Source organism: Sardina pilchardus, chromosome 24 (genome assembly GCF_963854185.1).
Source record: "Sardina pilchardus chromosome 24, fSarPil1.1, whole genome shotgun sequence".
NCBI lineage: Eukaryota > Metazoa > Chordata > Actinopteri > Clupeiformes > Clupeidae > Sardina > Sardina pilchardus.
Window position 1 is genome coordinate 5104309 of NC_085017.1, and position 9699 is coordinate 5114007.

Sequence of the window (9699 nt, forward strand, 5' to 3'; positions counted from 1 at the left end):
GTGTGTGTGTGCGTGTGTGTGTGTGTGTGTGTATGTGTGTGTCTGTGAGCAGTATAAGGTGAGCTTTGTAACGGAGTCTGGATTTTATGGTTTGCTACTTTAAAGAAGAAAAGCACAGCCCCGCTTGCCTTCAAATCTTAAACGTGGTTGCATTCAGACATACCGGTATATATGAGTGTGTGAGGGGGAAAAAAGAATGCTATACCTACATTTTCCTTCACTCCCTCTCAATTCAAAGCTAAAAGGTGACAGCGTAAGATGAAGAGGAGCCCGAGGGGTTTCTTCCTCTTCAGTTCAGCTCCACTGGGTGTTGACATAGCAGCTCCACACCTGTGTCTGAGAAGCTCTCCAAAACGTTTCAAGGAAAATGTTCATAAATCTGATAACACATTTCCTTGATAAACCCGTACAAATTCCCATCACATCAAACTCACAGTCTACTAACTGTAGCGAAGGCAAAGGAGCTGAAAGGCCGTAAGTGCAGGCAGTGGAGAGGACATGAGGGTGTCCATTTTGATCATCACATATAGAAGAAGTCCCGCATACTGTCCATTACGCATGCAACAAACATTTATTATCCCAATGTTTCGGTAATGTATAATAAATGTTTGTTGCATGCGTAATGGAGAGTGTGTGGGATTTCTTCTATAAGTATCACTGGTAACCTTTACCTTTCCCAACGCACCTGTCAGAACAGAGAGGTGTGCAAAAGCACTTTTGAACTAATTTTGATAGTCATCCACATACTGTGGTCATCTGCTCCATAGACTTTTTTCAATTTCTGTTTTTATTTCTATTACATTTAAGTCTCATTTACTAAAAGATCATTTGTTAAGAGATGTTGTTGTTGTCTACTGGTCAGCATGGTAATTAAATGAAACCTTTTGGTAAAAAGTTTCTGCTAAATAAATATTTCACATACATAAATAAATGTATACATGCATACATATATCTGAACTGTGGCCTTGGTGAACTCTCTCTCTCACACACACACACACACACACACACACACACACACACACACACACACACACACACACACACACACACACAAAAATCATTAAAGCTGAGCTTACAATGAAGACTTTGGCTTCATTTTCCAAAACATAAAACTTAATGAGGCAGAAGAACATCTAGGAAAATCTATAGGGTGTGTGTCTGGCAGAGAGACAAAGAGAGAGAGAGAGAGAGAGAGAGAGAGAGAGAGAGAGAGAGAGAGAGAGAGAGAGAGAGAGAGAGAGAGAGAGAGAGAGAGAGAGAGAGAGGGACGGATGGAGGGAAACACAGAATCAAGCCACCATGAACCAAAACAAATCATTCCATGGCATCATTTGTGTACACTGGCATTTTCTGAGTGAAAAGCAAGCCGTTGTGTGTGAGTGTGTGTTTGTGTTTGCTTAAAGAGCGTGCCTGTTCATGGTGGTTCATGCCGTTCATGTACATAATGGTGTCTCATTAGAGTATGGCCTGTTGCTTCTGCTGAACGGAGAAAGTGGATACACACACACACACACACTACACACACACACACACACACACACACACACACACACACACACACACACACACACACACTGGAACGTTTCCCTCCGCTACCATGGAGACTCCCTCATCTGGAGGAGTTGCTGAATTCTTTCTCTTCACAAACCACTCTCTCTCTCACTTCTTTCTTTCTCTCTTTCTGTCTGCCTCCGCTCTCTCATTTCCTCTCGCGCTCTATCTCTCTGTACCCCAATCTCTCCGTTCCAGACCATTCTGAGTCTGTGGGTCAGCACACAGACAGTGACTCAGTGTGTCACTATTTGATCAATTGGACGACTAAAAGATGTTTGTGTGAGTTGTGTGAGTGTGTCTGAGTGAGTGCAAGTATGTGTGTGTTTGTGTTGAGAATGTTTTTTCTAAGAGTCTATGAACACCCACACTGGTCTCTTGTGTGTGTGTGTGTGTGTGTGTGCGTGTGTGTGTTCCCTCAGGAAAGGTGCGCTTCTTGTGTAATTTGTGCTCGTCTTGGATCATTTAATCACGGTGTCAATCTCTCAGTACTGTGTGTGACGTGTAAACTCTGCTCAGGGTTCGGAGTGGCTCTCTTGTTGGACTGAAACAAGCTTCAGAGAGAGGCACCTATTCATGACCACAGGACCCCATTCACACCCATTTCCATTTCCAGAAGCTTCTGTTCTGGACAGAGTGGTCTGGTTTTGGTTTATGACACCAACAGGAGAGGGCGGGGGGGGTTATAGCAAGGGCCTCTGTTCCATTAGAATACAAGAGGAACCTTTGACTTTGACACTGAGGGGTGGGGTTGGTTGGGGTGGAGTTGTTTTGGGTGGGGTAGTCATAGCGCCCAACAGCATTCTGGCTATGACCTCACTGGTCAGGCGTGATCAGGTGATGGAGGATCACGTCAAATGGGGTTGTTTAGCTTTCCATCGTAAGTCTTCAAACAACAGCATCACCAGAGAGAGGAGAGAGAGAGAGAGAGAGAGAGAGAGAGAGAGAGAGAGAGAGAGAGAGAGAGAGAGAGAGAGAGGGATGGGGGAGAGAGAGAGAGAAGGATAGAGTAACCAACAACAGACCCCTGTGTTGAATCACAAATAACATGCTATTGTACAGCACAGCGACCCAGCAGTAACTATTCACATTGTACATAAACATGCCCACATGCTAGCAGCTAGCAGACAGATTTATTAGATTACATTAAATAGCATGCAGTTGATTACGCAGTAAGTCTGTGACATTTTTATCAGCCACTCCTTCCACTGCTCCATTGTGGAGGGAGAGATGCTTGACCTCAGCGTCCCACTCTACATCCGAATCCTCTCATTTTAAAACTCTTCATCACTATTGACACCAGTAATCATCACTAACACTAAAATTCATCATCACTACTGACAACAATAATCATCATCACGACTGACGCTAGACCTCATTATCTGACACTAATACAGTAGTTTGCTATGTATTAGCCACATTGTTTAAGCCGCAGGACAGTGTTTTATGGAAGTTAAAATAAACAAAAACATATTAACACCATAATAACTGCCCCCCTGTATAGGCCTCATAGCGGAGGAAATCCTGCAAAATCAATGTTTAAGATGCGGCTAGTAGTTGGGAATTTACGATAATCATCATCACTACTGACACTCTCTTAATCCCAACGATAATACTAGTCCGTGCTGTTGTAACACCTCACTCTTGACATTTCCGATACACTGTAACTACATTACTGAGCCTAGTGCAGAACACAGGAACATTAATACGTAAGGAACAAGCTAGAACGTTTAAGGAACGAGCTACAGTACAGCGTTTTCCCTCTGGGTCTGTTGTGTGTGCATGACGGCGGCTGAATGTCTTGATTTTCATTTTGGCGCCTGTTAACAGGTTAGAACATTCGCATTTCCTGCATGAAACACACACACACACACCAAGAAGCTCCGTAGTCGTTACGCACATGCAAGGCATCCAGCGTGAAACAGGTCTTGGGCTGCGTCCACACTAGACGGTAAAGACAGCCGAAGCGTATAAAACGCTGTTCTATTCACATATGCACTTATTTTACTCATTTTGACTAGTCTTAATCTAGGTCTAGGTTTAATCCTGGACTAGTCTTAGTTCCTGGGTGGGAAACTATATTCACCACTTCACACACATACTGTACATACACACACACACTCTCTCTCTGTCACTCATATAAACAGAGATACACAAAAGCACACACACATAGATGCCTCAAACCTTTGGTTTCTTTCTCTGGCTCACACACTCACACGCACACACGCACACACGCACACACGCACACACGCACACACGCACACACGCACACACGCACACACGCACACACGCACACACGCACACACACACACACACACACACACACACACACACACACACACACACACACACACACGTGTTCTGTCCAGAGAACGCCTGGTTTGGTTCGAGTCCAGGCCACACTATGGCTCATACATTCCGTCTTTTCAGTAGGAATTACGATATTCGTTATGTGCGGCTTGACTGATATAAATGTATGCTTACATATGTGTGCTTGGAATAAAGGAGTCTTAGGTGAAGTATGGTGCACCCCATGGGCCAAAAAGTGTCAAATTAAATATGACACTTCACCCCCCTCTCTATCAGAATTTATTTGCAGTGTTGTTTAAACTCTATTCAAGAGAGAAGAGGCCAGAACGTGTGGGGGGAGAGGGCTGGAAAAGAACGAGAGACAGAGAACTAGAGAGAGAGAGAGAGATAAGACAAGAACGGATGTGCAAAATCTGAAATGAATAAAACAAGAGAGAGAGAGAGTGAGATGTAGAGGGCGAGCGAGAGATGGAGAAGGAAGGGAGTGTGTGTGTGTGTGTGTGTGTGTGTGTGTGTGTGTGTGTGTGTGTGTGTGTGTGTGTGTGTGTGTGTGTGTGTGTGTGTGTGTGTGTGTGTGTGTGTGTGTGTGGAGAGAGAGAGAGAGAGAGAGAGAGAGAGAGAGAGAGAGAGAGAGAGAGAGAGAGAGAGAGAGAGAGAGAGAGAGAGAGAGAGAGAGAGCAAGAGAGAGAGAGGGAAGGGTAGATAGAGGAAATGAAAAGCAGAGGGACCTCAGCTCCAGAATGTCTCCTGAACACTAAACACTGCACAGGAAGAAAAGCAAAAGACCAGGAAAAGGAACGGAGAATTCCTCACAAACACAAATCTACATTACAAAAAATTTACACACACATATAACCCTACATTACAAAACTTTTCCTCACAAATATAACAACCCAATACTAAGCAAAATCACAGGCTCTCCAAACCACAGGGAAGGGTCTAAGCATGTGACCTTAAACTCACTCTGTAAATACATTTATATACGGTATGTATATCTAATTGGAAGATGCTTCTATCAAACAATTTACACTACGTTTGGAAATCTGTGTAAATCTGTAAACAGTTTTGTCAAGGACAACAGATGAACACTGGCCTGTATGGCTAAATGTGGAACATTTCATGGTTGACCAGTCTCAGTCAGAGTCTGACTCAGTGCAGAGGCTTGAGAGGAAAAGTGCTCAAGTCTGTGGGATCGGCTGGAACACTATGGCCGGTTCATTAGGTCCACAGGTGCTACGCTGTCACCAGACAAACTTGTAGTCTAGACTATAGATTCCCCCTTAGGGTTCTTAAAGGTGTATTAAGCACTGACTCACTGGCATTCTTTTACACATGACACCATGACACAGCCTGTGATTTGGAAGGTAGCCGCGGCTAAAGCCAGGAGGAAGATGAACGCAGCTCTGACCTGACGGCTGCTCCTAGGAGACACTCTCTGACCTGACGGGCTGCTCCTAGGAGACACTCTCTGACCTGACGCCTGTTATGAGACCTGACTGCTGTTCCTAGGAGACACTCTCTGACCTGACGGCTGTTCCTAGGAGACCTGACTGCCTAGGAGACACTCTCTGACCTGACGGCTGCTCCTAGGAGACACTCTCTGACCTGACGCCTGTTTATGAGACCTGACTGCTGTTCCTAGGAGACACTCTCTGACCTGATGGCTGTTCCTAGGAGACACTCTCTGACCTGACGCCTGTTATGAGACCTGACTGCTGTTCCTAGGAGACACTCTCTGACCTGATGGCTGTTCCTAGGAGACCTGACTGCCTGTTCCTAGGAGACACTCTCTGACCTGATGGCTGTTCCTAGGAGACACTCTCTGACCTGACGCCTGTTATGAGACCTGACTGCTGTTCCTAGGAGACACTCTCTGACCTGATGGCTGTTCCTAGGAGACCTGACTGCCTGTTCCTAGGAAGACACTCCCTGACCTGACGGCTGTTCCTAGGAGACACTCTCTGACCTGATGGCTGTTCCTAGGAGACACTCTCTGACCTGACTGCTGATCCTAGGAGAGGTTCCTCTTTCCTGGTTAGGATATACATCTGTACGAGATTGAGGAGCTCCCATCAACTCCACCCCCCCCCCCCCCCCCCCAAACACACACACACACACACACGAGTGGGTCCCATGTAAGAGGAAACTTCCCACTGCAGTCTGAGGGGATTCTCAAGGGCTCCACTTGTCTCCTGTCCTCGAGCCCAGAGAGGAACATGCGCGGAACATGCAGGAACATGAGCAGAACACGAGCCTCCCCTGCAGAGCACACGTCCCTACCTGGCGCTCAATCTGTCTGCCTGTCACACTGGCTCTCACCTGCTCAGGAGGAGGGAGGCAGAGAGACAGAGAGAGGCAGGATGGAGGGATGGAGGGAGGGAGAGAGAGGCAGGATGGGGGGATGGAGGGAGGGAGAGCTACTCCCGGGGACAGCATGTATACACACACACAAACACACACACACACACACACACACACACACACACACACACACACACACACACACACACACACACACACACACACACACACACACACACACACACACACACACACACACACACACACACACACACACACACACACACACACACACACACACACACACAAAAAAAACATAGACAAAGACAGACATACAACAAGTTCCCTACAAAGAATGGAGAGCGCAGGCTGTGTGACAAAGCATACACACACACACACACACACACACACACACACACACATAAAGAGACACAGATAGACTGACAGACAGACAGACAGACAATCACAAACAAACATGCACTGTTGAACCAAGTTATTTGCCCTACAGTGTGATTCATATTCCCACAAATTATTTTCTCTTTCTTTCTTTCTTCCTCTTTCTTTCTGCTTCTTTCTCTTCTTTTATTGTCTCCCACCATCATCCCAACCCCCTTAACCCCAAGCCATCCCTCTCTCCTCCTCATAGCGAGCGCTGTTGCCTCCTGGCAAGACTTGAAAGGGAACACAGAGATGAAGGGAGAGAGAGAGAGAGAGAGAGAGAGAGAGAGAGAGAGAGAGAGAGAGAGAGAGAGAGAGAGAGAGAGAGAGAGAGAGAGAGAGAGAGAGAGCGAGAGAGAGAGACAAAGACAATGAAGGTGAGAAAATGACAGAAAAAAGATGGGAGGAGGTAAAAAGAAAAAAGGGGGTGAAGAAGAGAAGGGATGAAGAAGAGGACAGATAGAGGGATGACATGATGAGCCTGGGGGAAGAAAAAAAACAAGGTGAAGGTGAGAAAAATGCAAAGGTGGCGATTGGATAACTCGACGCCTGAAGCGTTGTGTCTTGCGTGTTGCATGGCTTTGGTGTGCCACTGCCCATTCGGTTCCCATCACAGCCACATGGAAGCGTTTACAGGCCTTAAACTAGATTGGAGTGTACGGTCTCAGGTCTGTAACGATTGGTGTGTACGGTCTCGGGGCTGTAACGTTTACAGGCCTTAAACTAGATTGGTGTGTACCGTCTCAGGTCTGTAACGTTTACGGGCCTTAAACTAGATTGGTGTGTGTGTGTTTATTTTGTGGGTCCCAGCAGTGTAGAGAGGCATTAGTGTAGTAGATAACTACTGTAAGCCTGGCAGGTCACCAACACTTACCTATAGGCCTATAAACATATTCACATCAACGACCCAGTGAAATGAATTGCTACATGCTACATATTACACATTGTTGGTTGTTGTAGTTCTCTGTTCACTGTAAATGCCTTGTTGTTGTTGTTGTTGTTGTCAGAATCTCCTCTTCCATGAGTCCATGCTTATGCTGAGCACACAGACGCCACAAAAGGGGTTATCACGCTCAGAGTTGTGGAAGTCCTACTATGTATTGGTTCTGCTTATCACACAGGTGATTTCACCAATCAGCTGATCTACCTGGCTGAAGAGTCGTGCCACGTAGAATTATTCTTATTCTAAGCGAATTGGGCTTGTTTTTTTGTGAAGTTGCGGGTTGTGGTTTTGGGGGCGTGTATTTTCTGTGGTCGCTTCTTTTGGGCTTGCTTCGTGTTTGTTGTTCCTGCATAGAATCCACGCAGAGCCTACACTTCCTCAGAGGGCACCTTAAACCTGTCCTCTGCGTCGACTCTACGCTGGAACTGCCGGCTCCTCTAACATGACCGCCCCAGAAATATAACATCAGGGGTTCAGGGAGGGGATGCTAACTTGGTCGCTTCTTTAGGGCTTATTTTTCAGAGACCTGCTGTTTATTTTTGCTCACGTGACCTGGCAACACTGCTGGTGGTTTAGTAGATGGTAGATACAGCTGCACTTTTACACCTCTGATCACCCTACATGAACCAGCCCAACCATCAGTGGAGCTCTTCAACTGGGAAGACACTGCCAAACGACCAGCTGTTTATTGGCATCTCAGACATCTACAGCAAGTCACCACCACACTCCCAGCACCAGGGGGGGTCACCGTGACCCTCCTCAGGCACCTCTCCAAGGACAGGGAGCAAGTAAACACCATGACATTATTAGTCAGTCAATATGACAAACAACGACCACCATCCGTTACAGCTGAAGAACTTCACTGCGCATGCTGACAGCGCCGTCATGTGTCACAGAGGAGAGAGAAAGAGAAAGAGAAATAGAGAGAGAGAGAAAGAAAGAGAGACAGAGAAAGAGAGAGAAAGATTCCTTGCCGGCATATGTAAGAGTGATACAGGCTTCTGCTGCACTGTACACAAATCCCAGCTGTATATCCCCTTGATGCATGGGCTTATTCTGGCCAGAGATTTACATTGAGTGTCTGGACACAAAGTATTTCCCCCAAAGCATTCCGGCCCATATCCTCATTATACAGCATGCATATATAGTGTGCATAATCTGGAAAGAGAGGACGGTCTTCAGGGGCGTAAAGGCCCATTTCAATATGTCAAGGCCCTTGGTGGACTTTTTTTCCACTATTTTTCTTAAGAGAGCCTCTCAATCAGGGGAGAGTTGTTGATTTAAACACTAAGTCGTTTTCTGGCCCCGGCGAAAATATGCAGGCGGTTCTAAAGAGCGTCTAGAACCCTGAGAAAGCGAGGCGGAGTAACATGAAAGAGAGGAGGAATAAAGAGGGGGGACAAACAGAAAAGGATGCAAAGAAAAGAAAAGAAAAGAAAAGTCGAGAACAATGCTGACAGCTACCTCTAGTGGCTATCGGAGAACCAGCCATTTTACAAAGGGAGCATCCAAAAGCAAATGAAAGAATACTGGAAGCTGTGCAAAGAGAGTAGAATGAGTGCACAGAGGGGACTAAAGAGGTGTGGAAAGCAATTCACATCCTGCACAGATGCGTTATTCTACAACAATAACCATAATCTGCACGGGATTACACGTTTATTTTCCCTCTTGATGTGGAGAAGCAGGCTATATAATGTTGTGTATGTTTCTGAATGTCGGTCAGTGTAAACGTGCAGGTTGGAGTAACGTGCCCACTAAATGAGAAACAGGGGGTGCAGCAGCATGGGCCGACGGCTTACAGAAGGGAACAGTATTAGCGGCGGGTCACATGGCAGCCCTCGTCGACGCCTGGCGCGCTCTCTCGTGACTGGGGCATGATTAACGAGGTGCGGGGGTCGCGCAACGAGCAGCTCGGACCGCAAGCTCCTCGCTGACGTCAGATCATTACCAGGTGGCGGGGAGGCGGAAAGCGGGCCAATAGCCTGCCTGTTCTGCCCAAAGCGAGCGGCAATAGTGAGGCCTAACGCTCCGTGGCAGAGCAACCCAGCCTAATCGCTCAACACGGGCACTTGAACCCCAAACTAAACCAGTCCAAACCATCTGGGGAGCAGAACACAACACCTTAAAAGCCCTGCCAAGAGTGAGGCCTAACGCTC